A 16946-nucleotide genomic window follows, 5' to 3' on the forward strand; every position below is an offset into this window, starting at 1 on the left:
TCACTAAATTGCTGAGGCTGGCTTTGAACTTTTAATCCTCCTGCATCCGCCTCCCGGGTTGCTAGGATTACAGGCGTGCGCCATTGCACACAGCTCTCTAGCCTCTTTAAAAACAAAAACAACTTTGAAGTCTCCTCATGGTTAAAATAAATATTGATAAATTATAAATCGCTAAAGAATTCAGTGTTGCTCTTATTATGGAGAGGCTTCCTGGAGAGCTGGCTTAGAGGTGCCAGGGTGGAGAAGTCCTGTTTGGACTATACCCGTAGAGCGGGAGCTACAATAGACAGGGAAGTTTACATCTCCAAGTTGGGTTCTGAAACTGAAGCTAATGCTGCTCCTTCCTCTCTGGTGGTGCCTAGTGTGTGAGGCCCTGGGTTCAATCCCCAGTGCTGAAAAGCAAAAATAAAAACCTTCCTCTCTGGCAGAACAAAGAGCCAGTACCCAAGTCTCTGTCCAGCACCTACAGAAGGTGCCTATTTTCTCATGTCTAGGTAGTGCCTTGGTGTGGATCAAACAGATGTAACAGTGACAGGGCAGACAGGGTGGGAGAGCAGGCCCAAGGCTGCTGCCCGATGTGGGGGATGTTCCACGGGCTCCTCCTGAATTGCTGTTGAACAAGGAAGCTTGGTTCCCTGTTTACAGAATACTAGGGGAAATGCCAGAAGTGAACAGCTGGAAATGTAATTCCTCTCCTTAGGAAGAAAAGTCTCAAAATAACTAACTTGCTTGAAGGTGAAGGCAAGTGTTCCACACTTTTTTGTCTACTCCAAGTCAGACATTCCTAAAAATAAAATGTTTAGAACTGACTGCATTGGGCCATTTAAGCACTAGCCTTGGAAACATGGACTCATGAAAATCCATGCAGATGTAAGGAATACCATTGCATTTTATATATTAAATAAAATTTTCCAGTCCCATCCTAGCATTCATCAAAATAGCCTCTTGGACCCTCAGAGTTATACACCTTTGGGAGATCTAAATTGCTTTAAAATAAAGGAATTACTTTTTTGTGTAAATATCTTTCATTTTGCCCATCTGGAAGTGATTTCTTGGTGCATATTGGAGCACAAAATACTGCAGTTAATTAAAGCATTACTGGATGTCATTTGCTAGAATGTCTTTCCCTACTGCTGACAGAAAACAGAAGGGACTATAGGAAAGAATTAGCAAGCCCATGAACCTTAGGCTCCCCTCCCAGCGACTGCCTGCTTCCTGGTGAAGAAGCAGGTAGAGACCCTTTCCCTGGTGATCTAAGGAAGCAATGCACAAGAGGACATCGAGGCAGCTCACGAGCCAGGTGTTGGTCTGTCCATCGGTGGGGCAGCCTCTCTGAGTATGTATAAAGGGTTCTGCTTCTCGTTTGGTATCTCCTTGTATTCTGAGTTTCTACTCCATTACCTTTCCCTTCCCTACACTTCCTGTCCCAGTCACATCCTGCTTTCCCATGTGACCAACGAGCAATTCCTCTCCTGTATACAGTAAGTTAATCTTGTTTTCTTCATTACAGGGTGGGCATTTTGCAACGAAAACTTTTTTGAGAAGTCTGATATCTCTTTCAACAGTGGAAGGTCTATGGCACCACTTCCGTTAGATTGGCCTCAACATCGTTGCCCAGTTTTCATTGTTTGTCATCACCAGCTCCCCCACTTCAGTAGGGCAGCCAGGGATCAGTCCAATAGGCAAAGAAACACTTCCTCATTTCCCACCCTGGAAGGCTGTGATAGATGATTTACCTACCACTTCTCTGCCTTCTCACCTACACAGTCAGGCTTGGGAGAAGTGGCCTATAAAGAATGTGTCCATTTGAAAGCACACAGGGGGGCTGGGGATGTGGCTCAAGCGGTAGCACGCTCGCCTGGCATGCATGCGGCCCAGGTTCGATCCTCAGCACCACATACAAACAAAGATGTTGTGTCTGCTGAGGACTGAAAAATAAGTATTAGGAAAAAAAAAAAAAAGAAAAGAAAAGAAAGCACACAGGGTAGGCAAACTTCCACGGAAGTCCTGCTGTCGGGTCTGGTTCTGGCACCTTGGCATTGCGCGAGTCATTGATCCTCTTGAGTCTCAGCTTTCAGTATCTGTGAGAGGGGGTTATAATTAATAGGGCTGTGAAGGTCACATGAGACCAGTCATGTGTATGGCTCTGTAAGCCACATGGCGGTGGGGAATGTGAAGTGTTCATTATCATTTTCTGGAGCCAGAGTCTGTGGCTAGCAGGCCCGGGGGGGTTGCTGTGTCACCCGACGTGGGCTGACTAATGAAATGGCCAAGTGGCAACATATCCTGCTGTGTGTGCAAGCTGCATCCGCAGCAAGCATCAGAATATCTAGTCTTTGCCTTTTTAGGTCATGATTGTGATATCCATCTTACTCAAGAGTTTGAAAAGACTGTACTCTGTATTTTCCTTACTCTGGCAGCTGCTATTTCCGCAGCATTTAGGGATAAACCTGCAGATACAGAAGAGAGTTTCCTCCTGGTGCTGTTGGCTGGGCCACCTGTGGTGAAAAATGGGGCCCATTTCCTCTGCCAGCAAGTTAGAACGGTTGCCAAAGCTTCCTTCCAAACAGATTATTTGGGTATGGTGTCTCATGTCCGAAACTAGACTCTTGGCAGGGACAGAATTCTTGCCTGCACCCCCTCACCCACCCTTTTAACCTATAATGTCCAAAAAAACAAGCAAAATTATCTTAAGATAGCCAGTCTGTGGACTGAGGATGTAGCTCAGTAGTAGAGTGCTTGCCCAGCAGGCACTAGGCACTGAGTCTCATCCTCCTTTTGACAACTGGGCATGGGTGGCACATGCCTGTAATCCCAGCAGCTCAGAAGACTGAGGCAGGAGGATCGAGAGCTCAAAGCCAGCCTCAGTAACTTAGTGAAGCCCTAAGCAACTCAGTGAGAACCTGCCTCTAAATAAAATACAAAAAAGGGCTGGGGATGTGGCCCAGTAGTTTCAATTGCTGGTACTAACAAATAGGCATTGAGGATCACAGATGGTTTGGATTACTTTACAGCTGCCTTTCAAAGTTTAGACCTTTCCCAAGGTGAACTGAATCCCTGTATTCAGCAACAAAGTTCCTGCCTGGCTCTTTCAGTCCCCTTTGAGGACTACTGATTCAGAGAATGGGGGATGATAAGAGTGACCTTAAAATGAAAATAGTGTTGAGCTGGAGATATAGCTCAGTGGTAGAGCCCTTGCCTAGTATGCATGAGATCCTGGGTATGATCCCCAGCACCACAAAATAAATAAAAATAGTATTAAAAACTTTGTCCCCTAGGAATGTTTCTCACTTGGTCTGAGGGCTCTGGTAGCTTCTGCTCAGTAATGCAATGGAATTTGCACAGTTTCCGTGCCTCCTTCTGTTTGGGGTAATTTTCCAGCAAGTGAGAAATTAAAAACAGCTTCTTCACAAACTTCCTTCCACTTCCGGGGCCAAGAAAAGTATTTGTAAAGCATTTCACCAGTTATAGGAGTACCAGGTGAGATGGTGACAGGAAACACCAGTTTCTGGTGTCTGTCTGCTTTGTGCTGATGGAAAAGGAAGGCGCTTCTCAGGGAGGGGGAAATACCAGCTGCCAGAGAGCCTGCATTCCACAGGCTTCTTCACCAAAGAAGCTTGAGCCTGGGCCCACTGGAGCAACCACTGAAGAGCTTTCGCAGGCGAGTGGAAAAATTACCAAGGGCTGTGTGAAGAAAATGTCAGCTCACACTGAGACACCCCCACAATCTCCTACCCAGGCTTAGGGCACCCCAGGCACAGTGTTTAATTTCCCTGGTACTGGGGAGCCTACCCAGGGGTGCTCTTCCACTGATCTACAACCCCAGTCCTTTTTATTTTTTATTTTGAGAGGAGGGTCTTGCTAAATTTCCCAGGCTGGTCTCAAACTTTCCATTCTCCTGCCTCAGCTTCCTGAGGTGCTGGGCTTACAGGCGTACAATCTCTGTGCCCAGCTGTGCTTAACTCTTAAGGATCCCAAGTGTTGTCTCTGTAGGAAGTGAGCTGGATTGCAGAGGAGGGTGCCGGCCAGAGTTAAGGCCCCTATTGGTTCAGCCCTGGGCCTTGGCTGCAGGGCCCAGCTGTGTACAGCCTGCATATCCTCTTTAATCATGATTAGGTCTAGATGATTCGATGCTATCTGTATATATTTGGGGAATGAAGGTATAAGAAAGAGGGGATGGGAGATAAAAGGGTTGAATCTCATCCATAATCTCACAGGCTCAAAATCACCCATTAAAGACTGGGGTTGTGGCTCAGCAGTAGAGCGCTTGCCTAGCACATGTGAGGCACTGGGTTCGATCCTCAGCACCACATAAAGATAAATAAACAAAATAAAGATGTGTCCATCTGTAACTAAATTTTTTTTTAAATCCCCTATTAAGTAGGAGTGATTAATTCCATTTTGTGGATGAGACCTGGAGGCTCAGAGAGGGAAAGTGGCATTCCCAAGGCTGTGTGGCCAGGAAGGAACAGAGACAGGATTTATCTCCAGTGTCATTCCATCATCCTGGCACCTTGTACTAAACCCCTAGTTTTCAAGTTTATGAAACCAAATTTCCCATGGAACCCTCATTATACACAATAGATATAAAAATATTAGTATATTTATGAGCTTAAATAGTTTTTAAAGAAAATCAGTAAGAATATTGAAACTATTTCAATAAATAGAAAGCATTTAAAATCTAAGGTTATGGGGGCTGGGGTTGTGGCTCAGCGGTAAAGTGCTCGCCTCGCACGTGCAAGGCACTAGGTTCGATCCTCAGCACCACATATAAATAAATAAAATAAAGTTATTGTGTCCAACTAAAACTACAAAAAAATAAATATTTTTTTTAAAAATCTAAGCTTATGAATGACAGTTTACATGCATCAATCCCAGCATCCAATTTATTTCTGTTTGCTTTGGTTGCACAGAACAGAGAAATATTGATTTGGTCCAGTTAACAACTTAGAAATAGTATCATTTTTCTTCAGTTTTTAAACAGCCCTGCTTCCAAGGAATCAAGAGACCTCCAAAAGTCTGTGAAGACTAACAGCCCTGGCAGCAGAAGGAGGTCACACTGAGGGTCTTCAACAGCTGATCCACCCTGTGACACATTGGAGGATGCATGCTATGTTGTTAACAATTGTTAATGTCTATTTTTTAGGGCAGATTTTAAATAGTTTTTTTTTTAATATTTTTTTTAGTTGTGGACAGACACAATACCTTTATTTTATTTATTTGTTTTTATATGGTGCTGAGGATCGAACCCAGTGCCTCACACATGCATGGCAAATGCTCTACCACTGAGCTACATTCCCAACCTCTAAATAGGTTTTTTTGTTTGGTTGGTTGGTTGGGTTTTGTTTTTTGGGTGGTTTTTTTTTTTTTTTGGTGGTAGGGGAGGGTACTGAGAATTGAACCCAGAAGCACTCTACTGCTGAGCTACCTCCCCAACCTTATTTATTTACTTATTTACATTTGAGACAGGATCTTGCCAGGTTGTTCAGGCTGGCCTCAGATTTGGCGATTCTCCTGTCTGCCTTAGCCTCCTGAGTTGCTGGGATTATAGGCGTGAGCCTGAGCCCTGTATTCAGCAAAATATGCATTTGAAAAAGTGAAGCTAGAATCAAACTTTTGTAGAGGCTCTTCCCCCCCATCAAATGATCCTGAAGAATTCTAGAGTTTTCCCCTCTGTCAGTTTGAAAGCTGCTACTCTTTAAAACAATGTTACTGTTTGTTTTTCTGACCCCATAGGGGAAGAGGAGGTTTGGCATGATCCCCTCAGTACCCAAAGGAGTACCATTTCATTTGAAGTGCACCACCCATTTAACAACAGCACCTGAATTGTCACCTAAATGCTGTGTGAACAGCCCTGGAAGCCACCTCCCTTTGGGAAAGGACAAGAAGAGCTCTGAGGAGTCTAAGAACAAAATGGTGAAACCAGAATTGAAGGAAGGGGCTCAGGTGAAGGGGCTCGGGTAATCTTTGAAAGGAAGCAGACTCTTGTTCCAAAACCTCCACAGGCCCCAAATATTGTACCTAAGGCCTTGAATGTCTGCATATGCAGTGCTTCTCAGCCTTTTCAGAACTGAAACATAGACATGACAGTATATATCCTGTTGCCTAGAAGGAACTGCCTGCCCCAGGTGATGGACCTGGGAACCGAGGCTGCTTCAAAGACCCCTTCCTCTCTCTGCAGCCCCAAGGGCTTTTAGGGGCTCAGTAGCTGGGCACTTGTTACACTCCAAAGCACTGGTTCTAGCTGTCCATTTGGAAAGTTCTAAATTGGAGCATCAGGGTTGGGTGATATGTTGCTTTCTTTGTTTGGGGGTCTTTGGTCAAAGTCCCTCCTTTTGCAGATGAAATACTAAGGCCCCAAGACTTTCATTCCCTTGCCATGAAAGAAGACTTGATGGCAAAGCCTAAGTCACCTTTGTAGAGCCCACTTCTGGGTCCCAGTTCCCTTCTCCCTAGCTGGGCTGCCCTGGGGTCTCTGTTCTGCCCTCACGGTCCTTAGGCCCGCTCTCCTTTCCTCTGCTGCCTGCTGAAGTAAACAGGAGTCTCCATTCTCCCTCTGTCCTGTTTTCCTCTCAGCCACCTCTACTTTTCTGCTAGCTTTGGTTAGCATTTCAAACAAGACGTCCACAGCCTCCATCCCACCTACATTCTCCTGGGCATTCGGCTTCCATCTCAGCAAATCCTGAAGGTCATCGATGCTCTTCTTATCAGCTCGCATGCACCCCAGAATTCTCCCTTCACTCCTTTCATGCCTTCCTTTCCTGCCCCAGAACTACATGGCCTCCTTCCCCAGCCCTCCTTTCCTTCAGAGCCTTCACCATGGCCAGGCCTCTAAGTCTGCAGCCTCCAGCTGCTTCCAATCCAGCCTCCTTCAGAAAACATACTGGCTGTCCAGCAAAATATGACTTCTGAGGTCAGTCCACCTTGTAGGTCCCATCATTGGCGCACATGTGCCATCTCAACTCCCTTCCTGAGTTCCTTACTTCTAAATGTTACCCGCTTCCTTCCCTAGTTCCTCAATCTTGAAACCTTAGTCAGTTACCCTGGACCACTCTTGTCAGCCAATATGATGAGTTTATCATAAAATTGTTAATGATGGTTCATTATGGATTATATCAACACCACTCACAAAGATCAAAAGAAAACCTAAGCCAGGTATAGTGGCACAGGCCTGTAATCCCAGGGACTCAGGAGGCTGAGGCAGGAGGATGGAAGGTTCAAGGCCAGCCTCATTAACTTAGCAAGGCCCTGTTTCAAAATAAAAATTTTAAAAAGGGGTCTGGGGTTGTAGCTTAGTGGTAGAGCACTCAACTAGCACATGTAAGGTGCTGGGTTCGATTCTCAGCACCACCTAAAAATAAATAAAATAAAGGCGTTGTGTCCAACTACTGTCCAACTACAACTGAAAAAATTAAAATAAATTAATCAATTAATAAATATTAAAAAGGAATAGGGGTGTAGCTCATTTGGTAGAGTATCCCTGGGTTCCTCCGCCAGTACTGCAAATTAATTAATTAATTAAAAAAGAATAAAAGAAAAAGGGCTGGGGATGTATACTCAGTGGTAAAGTGCCCTGTTCAATCCCTAGTACTAAAAAAAAAATGCAGTAATAATGTTTGCTTGTTCTTTGAAGTACAATAAAGCTGAGTGTGGTGGCTCATACCTATAATCCCAGGAACATGGGAGGCTGAGACAAAAATAGAATGAAGTACAATATTAGTATTCAAGTTTAAAACAACATACCAAAAGTCCTACTTTTTTTTCCTTTCTGAACTTTCTGTGTCTATATTGGGGAAGGGAAAGAGGGGTTCTTTTAAAAAAATCAATATTAATATATTTTTCTACAGTTTAACAATATATCTTGAGCATATAATCCCTCAACATATATAAAACTCATATGTATGTGTGTGTGTGTGTGTGAGAGAGAGAGAGAGAGAGAGAGAGAGATACTGGAGTTTGTCCTTCTCTCTCTCCCCCCCACCCTTTTTGTACTGGGATGCTCTACCACTGAACTACATTTGCAGCTCTTTTTATTTTATTTTGTTATTATTATTTTTTTTAGTACTGAGGGTTTAACCAAGGGGTGCTTAACCACTGAGCCACATCCCCAGCCCTTGTTTTGTATTTTATTTAAAGACAGAGTCTCACTGAATTACTAAGTGCCTCGCTAAGTTGCTGAGGCTGGCTTTGAACTCACCATCCCCCTGCCTCAGCCTCCCTAGCTGCTGGTATTACAGGCGTGCACCACCACACCCAGCTTTTAATTTTTTATTTTGAGACAGGCTCTTGCTAGGTTGCTCAGGGTGGCCTCCAACTTATGATCCTCCTGCCTGAACCTCCTGTTGCTGGGTTTACAGGTGTGTGCTAACCCTCATTTTTTTTTTTTTTTTTTACTGGCTGTGTCAGTTTCATTTCTTTCTTTCTTTCTTTTTTAATTTGTTTTTTAGGTGTAGATGGACACAACACAATGCCTTTATTTTTTATGTGGTGCTGAGGCTCAAACCTGGGTCCCACCCATGCTAGGCGGGCGCTCCACCGCTGAGCCTAGCCCCAGGCTGTGTCGGTTTCATAGTTCAGATATACCACTCTTTATTTCTCCAATGCTATTGTTTGATGGTGTATATCCCTCCAAAATTCATATGTTGAAAATTAATTGTTAATGGGATAGTGTTAAGAGTGAACTTTAAGAGATGATTAAGTCATGAGGCCAGAGCACTCATGAATGGGACTAATGATTTTATAATGAAGTGCAATGGGAGTGTGAGATCTCTTCATCCCAATTTGCCCTTCTGCCTTCTGCCATGTAGCAAGTTAACAACAAGTCTCCCTCTCAGAGCAGAGAGCAACCCTCGTCAGACAGTCTACCACCAACTTGATCTTGGATTTCTCAGCCCCTAGAACTGTGAAAAATAAATTTCTATCACTTGTGAATTACCCAGTCTGTGGTATTTTGTTATAGCAGCATGAACAGACTGAGACAGCCAGTCTCCTATCAATCAATACACAATAGGCTGTTCTATTTTTTGGCTCTTAAAAATATATCATCAGTGAAAATCTTTCTGTAAATTCTATGCTTACTTTTGCTCACATTTTTACAGAATACTTACCTAAAATTGTTATGTTTCCACTTAAGAAGATGAAAGGACATGCACATTTAAAATGTTGCCAGCTCTTGCCTAAATACCCTCTGTAAAGTGGTTTTTGCACACTCTCACTGACAGTGTGTGGGTACCTACTTCTCCACATCCTCACTCACCCTAGATGTTTTTTCCTGCTTCTTGAGATGGAGGACATAATTGCAGATTTAGCTTTAGAAACTCAGTAAGCAGAAGTTCTCCTTTGGTTTTCATTGCTCAAGAACAAATGTGACCCAGCCTGTACCGTGTCTTGCAGGACAGCTTCTGCATTCAAGGTCTATTGAGAAAAAGACCCATGGCTTCCCTCCCATCAGGGCTCTCAGATGACATGCTCTCTTGTTTCACTCATGAGATCAATGGTCATTCTTTTATATGTAGTAAGATAACAATTAGATATTACAATGTGTATTTTTCTGGGGTAGAGATGTAGCTCAGTAGTAGAGCATTTGCCTAAAATGTGCAAGCTCCTGGTTTCATTCCCAGCATTGCAAAAATAAGTAAATAAATAAATGGGTATTTTCCTCATTCTTTCTTACCTCTAGTCTTTCTCCCATTACTGCAGCAGCGGGCACATGGTCTTACATCCCTGTCCCGAGGTACAGATGGTAAAGACAGAATTGTTTGAATTCTTTGCATTTGAACTCATGTATAGACTTTTAAAATTCTTTAGCAGAAATGTGAGTCTTGAAAGCCATGGCTGTTCATGCAAAAGTGTTAGAATGCTGTTTAGTTATGCTTCTTATTATAAGTGTGCCTTTATATTCTAAGTATCAAAATCCTGGAGGACTTTGCGTACAGTACCCTCCATCATCATAAAGATAGTACATCTTGATATTAACTTTTTTTTCCCATCAAAAAGAAAAAATGCCAGGTGTGGTAGTACTACATACCTATAATCCCAGCTACTTGGAAGGCTAGGGCAGGAGGATCACAAGTTCAAGGACAGCCTGGGCAACTTAGCAAGACACTGTCTCAAAATTCTAAAAAGCAATGGGAGTGGGATGGGGATGGGATGGGGGCGCTAAAGGTGTCACTTAGTGGTAGAGTGCTCTTTTGTTCAATCCTCAGTAACAAAAAACAAAAACACTGATTTGTGACTAGCTGTTAAAAAAAGAAACACCGAGAAACACCGAGAAGAAATACAGAGCCTTACCAGCCTGGGCTGATCCCCAGTGTAAGAGAAATCTCCATCAGTTTGAGAACAATCCTTATCCCTGGTTTTCAACAATTAGCCTGGAAGACCACAGCCCTGTAGAGAAGTCCTGTGTTCAACCAGGCAGGAGGAAGGGAACAAGGGTCTGAGGGAATTGTCCAGGCAAATAGACCTAAGGGAGTGTGGATTGCAGAATCCCCACTCTCCATCATGAGCAGGGTTAGTTACTGAGAGTTCCCATGCCCCCTGAACTCCCAGAAGTAGTGAAAGGACCAATACATTGGGAAAGACCTTGAATTGGGACACCTAGAGTTCAGAAGAGGTGACATACAGACATCAAAAGAGATGGCGTGCCAGCAGAACAAATTATACCTTAGTAGAGGCCAGAGAAGTAGAAAGACATCCGTGGACCTGGCACTGCCAACCACCCCTTGCTGCCAGGATGTTATTTAAGCCTTACCAGACACCACCTGAACAGAAAGAGACAGATAGGAGCAGTAATTTCCCAGAAGCCACTGGGTCATCATCCAGAAGATAAAAACCTACTCTGACCTAGCAAGACAGTTTTCTAATGTTGAAAGAACCTGGGGGCCTATGAACTAAATCGAATTTAGTTAAAAATAAATAAATGTAAGAATCATTAACCTTTTATATGCTAGAATATATAGTCACAGAACCAAACTCTTTACAGATACCAAAGGAGTCCTAATAGCTCATCACTGTGCACTTGACCTGGCATTTCCAGCCAGAAGCACAGTGGTACTGAGCAAGCCACCCTCACTCTCTTTCCCCTGGTCACCAATGCACAGCTTTTGCAGAGTGCCTCTCCAGGAGTGGAGCCAATCGGCTCCACAAGGATTAAACCTAGGGCTCTCTGCAGGTCTGCAGTGTTCCCTACCTAAGGAAGCTAAGCCAGAGGAGAAAGATGACCACCAAAACTCTGCCATGAAGCTTCATTTCAGATCTGGTCCAACAATGTATTATGGTTTGGATCTTAAATATCCCCCAAGGGCCTGTATGCTAAAGGCTTTGTCACCAGCCAGCTGGCACTATTGAGAGGTAGGACCTTTAGGAGGTGGAGACTAACGGAAGGAGGTTTGGGGTTTGTCTTTTGAACAGATATTGGGACTCTAGCCCCGTCTCCCTCTCTCTCCCTCCCTCGACTTTTTCTCTCTCTCTTCCCCTCCCTCTTTCTTGCTTCCTGGCAGCCATAAGGTAAACAGACCTCCTCCACCATGCACGCTCCCACCATGGTGTACTGTACCACCCAGGCCGAAGGCAGCAAGGCCAAGTGACCGTGGACTGAAACTTCTGCAACCACAAATTAAAATAAATCCTTCCTCCTTTTACATTATCTCAGGTATTGTCACAGTGACAGAAAGCTGACTAACAGAGTTAGATGAACTCCAGGAACTATGACTGGATTCCAACACAGCCTTTATTCCCATAGATCAAACAGCCAAAGTATTTCTGTGTGCAGCCACCAAAGAACTCCCGAGATTGGCTGTGAAGCCATGTTTGGTGCAAATGATGCCTTTGGTCCACTACTCAGTGATAAGCAAAGGGGCCCCTAGAGCTCCCAACCCTTGCTATGCTATTGTTCCTGCCTGGATTGAGTCCCCACTTCCTTCTTTGATTGTCTGTTTCTTATAGGGAAACTCAGGCTCCACGGCCTCCAAGAGTCTCCCCCAGACATCACCTCCCTCCCTTTACCAGGCTGGGTAGAGCCCTCTCTGTGCTCCCACTCTGCCTGGCACACTCCAGACACTTGATGATCAGAATTAAAAAACTGAGCCCACACCATCTACAGAAGCCAGAATATTGGTAAGTGTGTGTGTGTGTGTGTGTGTGTGTGTGTGTGTGTGTGTGTGTTGCTGGGGCTCAGACTCAGGCCCTTGCACAAGCTAAACCCATGCTCTACCATTAAGGTACACCCCAGTCCTGCAACATTCCAATAAGGACCCAGAACTCAGGTTCCCTAAAGTCAGTGTGTAATGATGGGAGGCCAGGATGGGTTCCTGTTAGACTGCTCTTTCAGTACAATGTATAAAAAGAACAGTCCTGTGTTGAGTCCTCAATGTCCCTCTGCATATCCATCCTGTTTCAAGACTGAAGTCCTATCTTGGGGTATGGATTGTTTCTGATATTCTAGAAAGTTTGATTTCTAACAGCTGCTAACAAGTATGCTCTTTCCCTTTCGCTCTTCCCAGCAGTTCTGGTCCCACAAGGCTGCCAGGCAATCAAGCTGGATGCTAAGGAAGTCAGCTGTCATCCTTGTAAATGGAAGAGGCCATCTTTCAGTCTTTAAAAAGCAAGGTGCTAGGATGGGATTTGGGTGCTATTTAATGAAGGTTGGGGGTCCCAGCTGGAGGTGAAGGTGAACACCCCATCATCCCCAGGTTCAGACAGCTTCTTCTCTCCTTCTTTCTTTCTTTTTTCTTTTTTTTTTTTTTTGAGATAGAGTCTCACTAAGTTGCTGACACCAGCCTCAAACTTGCCATCCTCCTGCCTCAGTCTCCCAAATCACTAGGATTACAGACATGAGCCACCACACCAGGCTCTCAGACAGTTTGTTTGTGTGCAGGGATCTAGAACCCTTTTAGAGAAATCTTAAGAAAAAGAGTCAAATGGATAGATCTGGCTTAGGAGATGGGAAGAGGGATTTGGAATTTAAAGAGGTATTTATTTTACTAATATTTGTCTCTTGATCTAGCCCTGCAGCGTTCAAGTTTGAATCTTAGAGCAGGAGGCAGGCATGAAGGAAGCTACCTACAAGTGCAACCAGAAGGGGTGAGGGCCACTCTGCGACAAGCAGGCCTCATAAACCTTGCACCTGGGAATCATAGTGCCCTCTGGCCTCCAGCAGCATTGGAAGCAGTACCTGGTAAATGGCAGAGGAGTGGTGCCCACAGTGTCACAAGCATAGCCTCTTCTAGGTGACCAGCAGAGCTGGTGGCTGCCTCAGCAAGGGCAGCCCACCAGAGGGTCATGGGGATGGACCCTCACGCAGCCAGAGGCCAAGACAGTAGAAGCTAGAAAAAAAGAAGAAAATTCTTAGCAGGCATCCTATAGGTGTGACCAGATTTACTCATGAATAAGAAAGGAGAGACACCTTCACAGGTTTCCAGAAATACTGGGAAATACTTGGGGGGGGTCCCACAGAAGGGTGGGATAAGAGGCAATACAATTCCAGTTGATGCCCTGGCCATGTGGACTGGGAAGAGATGGGACATGTGAGATCTTTCTTCCTTCTCACACCAAGTTCTTCCTCAACCCCAGCTAATTTTTGATAAAGACTCAAAAGTGAAAAACATTTCTTCAAAGGCATGTGAATATCTTTAAGTATCAGCAGCTCTAAGCGGTGTGTGGCTGCAAACCACACCACCTCCAGCCTGCACATATTCTGCTTTGAATTGGGGGTAGAAGAAGAATGCCCTAAGGGACTGTAGTTCCTGGGAAGGACAGAGCAAGTCAACTGTCATTATGAGTCCCCAAGAACTCCCATTCTTCATTTCTTCCCAGGAACTACAGCCCCCACAGAACCTCATTTTCAGGTAGTCTTAAAGTGAAGACCTGAATCTATGAATCTAAGGGTGGTCCTAAAGCACCTTGGAGACCTTCAAGGCTGCCTTTGACTGTGGCCACACAAATCAGCCATGTGTTACTTAGGGATAATGACAGCATACCCTTCTATCGTGCCTTTCAAGCTGAGGAGCCAAGGGTCTGAACTTCAATTGCTCAACCAAGGGCTTTTTTTTTTTTTTTCCTGGCTTGCAAGTTCTTGTCCAGTTTGAATATGCAGAACGGAGCCAAGAGTACAAGTGTATTGATGCAGTTCCAGAGAAGCCATGTGCCCCAGCTTTTTCAAAAACCCCATCTGGTTTCATTTTGCAGAGGCCAAGCAAGGCCCTTTTCGGTGTAACCAGGGAGCATTTGGGAGAATCATCTCTTAGCTCAAAATAGGAAGACTCCAGAGTAAAGCCATATCTGACTGACATTGTGAGACTCCCCACACAGGGCACACTGGCCTGACCCTACACCAGCAGCACTTGATATCTGCCAACTGAGCTTCACCTCAGACCCCATCTCTTCAACCAAACTGGTGACTTCCCAGTTGAGAGGGCAGGAAAGAAGCCAGCCTGTTTCCTCAAGCCTCCTGAATTCTGAAATTGCCATGCCAGAACTTTGGTTCCCCTTTGATTCTATGCCACCTTTGAGCGTCCCAGGGCTTCAGGGTTATTCCTGGACCTCACCAACACAAGTGCATACATACACTCTGGGAATTGTGCTAGGTTAAGGCATGTCTGTGACAGGTCCCTTTCAACATTGTTTGCAAAAAGTAACTAATTAAATTCTATTTTTTTAAAGCATTTGGTTGACACGGGTGCATATAAAGTGAAGAGGAGACTCGATTCAACAGTAAGGTAAATCCTCTACATCAAGGACAACAGAACAACCCAGATCCCAGGGGGTCTGGGAGCTGCCACGTGCCATCGGCACGGCATGGGCAAGCAAGCTGGCATGGGAGTGCTTTTAATCCTGTCTGGCTGAGTTCACAGAAGACAGGCCATTCCCCCAAAATAAGCAGCAGTCATGAAGGGTCCTGCCCTGTTCTTGTCTTGAGTTAACACCCATTTGGGTATCAGTTTAATTTAGTGCGGAAAAACCCAAAAATGTAGGATTGGCATCCATCCTTAGGTAGCTTTTGTTCCTCTGGGAGAAGGCCTCAGGCCAGAAGTCAAGTCCTTCGAGGACATGGTGTCTCTGTGATCCAGGTCTATGGATGAGGCCCTGCTCTGAAAAGACAGCTTTGAGAAGAGGCCAGTCTTATGCAGGCTCTGTGGTCTCTCTGGGCCATGCTTGTTTGGCACAACTCACCCTTGGTTTCTAGGGGCACCCCAGCTATTCCTCAAAAGAATGCCTGTCTCCAAAACCAGACCAGGACGGGGAAGACCACAACTGATTACCTCTCCCAAGCTTTGATTGGAATTTTTTAAGGTAATGTCCTTTGGGAAAATCTGGAATAAAATGTAGGATGAATCCAGGTAGCAAGGCTCTTCAAAAGGCCTTTATAGATTTGCAAGTTGAAATCACCAGAAACAAAGCCAACTTCAAGATCTGAGCTAGGAAGTTTGTATGTGGTTACAAAGGAAATCCCCCTTTTCTCCCACCCACAAGGACTGCTGGGCAGGTTGAAATTGGCTACTTCCTATTGCAAGAAAACCTCTGCTCATCCCCACCAGGAATACCATGAGTTCCAGAAGATGCCTGACTAGGCAGGATGTCTTGGATGCTTATTGCTTGAGGGGACATATGAATGACTGCAGGGAATCTGTATGGGACCTTTGTTCTTCTCCACCTCTATTTCTCCATCAGTGACAGTTCTGGGCTGGATTTTTCTGCAAGCCACTCTGATTTTTTTTTTTTTTTTGCACGCATCAGTGTTGAACATATGTCTATAAGAAAGGAGGCCATGGTGGCTGATCAACTTGTGCTTCGGAGTTCCTTGGCAGTTGTCCTGAGGCTAAAGGATGTCTCTGGGTTCAGGAAGCCCTGCCAGGTTTCCATTTAAAGGAGTTAGGGATCCGACAGAACACTTGGAGGAAGGAGGTCATCATTTGGATGCTTTCTGAGTCCAGTTTGATGGTCATTGCTCCCCAGGCCCAGAAGTCCCTGTGAAATCCTGGGCTAGCTGCTAAATGACCCTGGTGCCAGAGAGGAAGGATTATCACATGTGTCCTTTTGATCTAACTGGTCCCCAAAGTTGACAGCATTATACTTCCTTTATTATGTCAAGGGAGTTTTGATGTCTCCATGGATTTTCTGTCAAAATGTGGATAATCTAAGCTTTTCAGAAATTAATGCTGGCTCTTCCCAGGCTCAGTGTTTCAGCAGGTGCAGGTGGAGATACCTTTCAATACCTCTGCAACAACCCACACTTTGTTGTTGGGTAGAGAGTGGCTTCACTGGTCTAGCACACTGAACTTCCTCAATCTCATCCCACATCTCTTCCAGGCTGATGATCTTGCAGGCGAGCACCCCCTTGGAGAAACTGCCTCTTCCTGGACACCTTTCCCAATCTAACCAGGTTCAGAGAATAGTTTTCAGCATCTACTCAGAAACATCTGGTGGGCAAATTCCCTCCATAGAGTCAAGTTCTCCCACTTATTGACAAACCACTTAAAAAAATTATATATATATATATATATATATATATATATATATATATATATATATGTTGTAGATGGACACAATACCTTTATTTATTGTGGTGCTGGGGATCGAACCCAGTGCTTCACACATGCTAGGCAAGCACTCTACCATTGAGCCACAACCCCAGTGACAAACCACTTTTTATAACCCCATAAAGCATTTAAATTCCTCCTCTGATGCCTCGGGGTAGGGCACAGCCTGGGATATGCAGATGATGAGATCAACAGGAGTAGGGAGGTGTAGCAGCACAGACTGTCCTTGTAACTAGCCATTGTCCAGGACTGTACCACCATGGATTTTGTCATCTTCTCCCACATCCTCTGAATGAATAAATGAATGAATGATTGACCTCCCAGCACATGGGCATTCACCAAGTTTTATTCTCCATGAAGGAGATGATCTGGGTTTCCAGTTCATAGTAAGTTGCCTTGTACCAGTTGTGT

This window comes from Ictidomys tridecemlineatus, chromosome 3 (genome assembly GCF_052094955.1).
Source record: "Ictidomys tridecemlineatus isolate mIctTri1 chromosome 3, mIctTri1.hap1, whole genome shotgun sequence".
NCBI lineage: Eukaryota > Metazoa > Chordata > Mammalia > Rodentia > Sciuridae > Ictidomys > Ictidomys tridecemlineatus.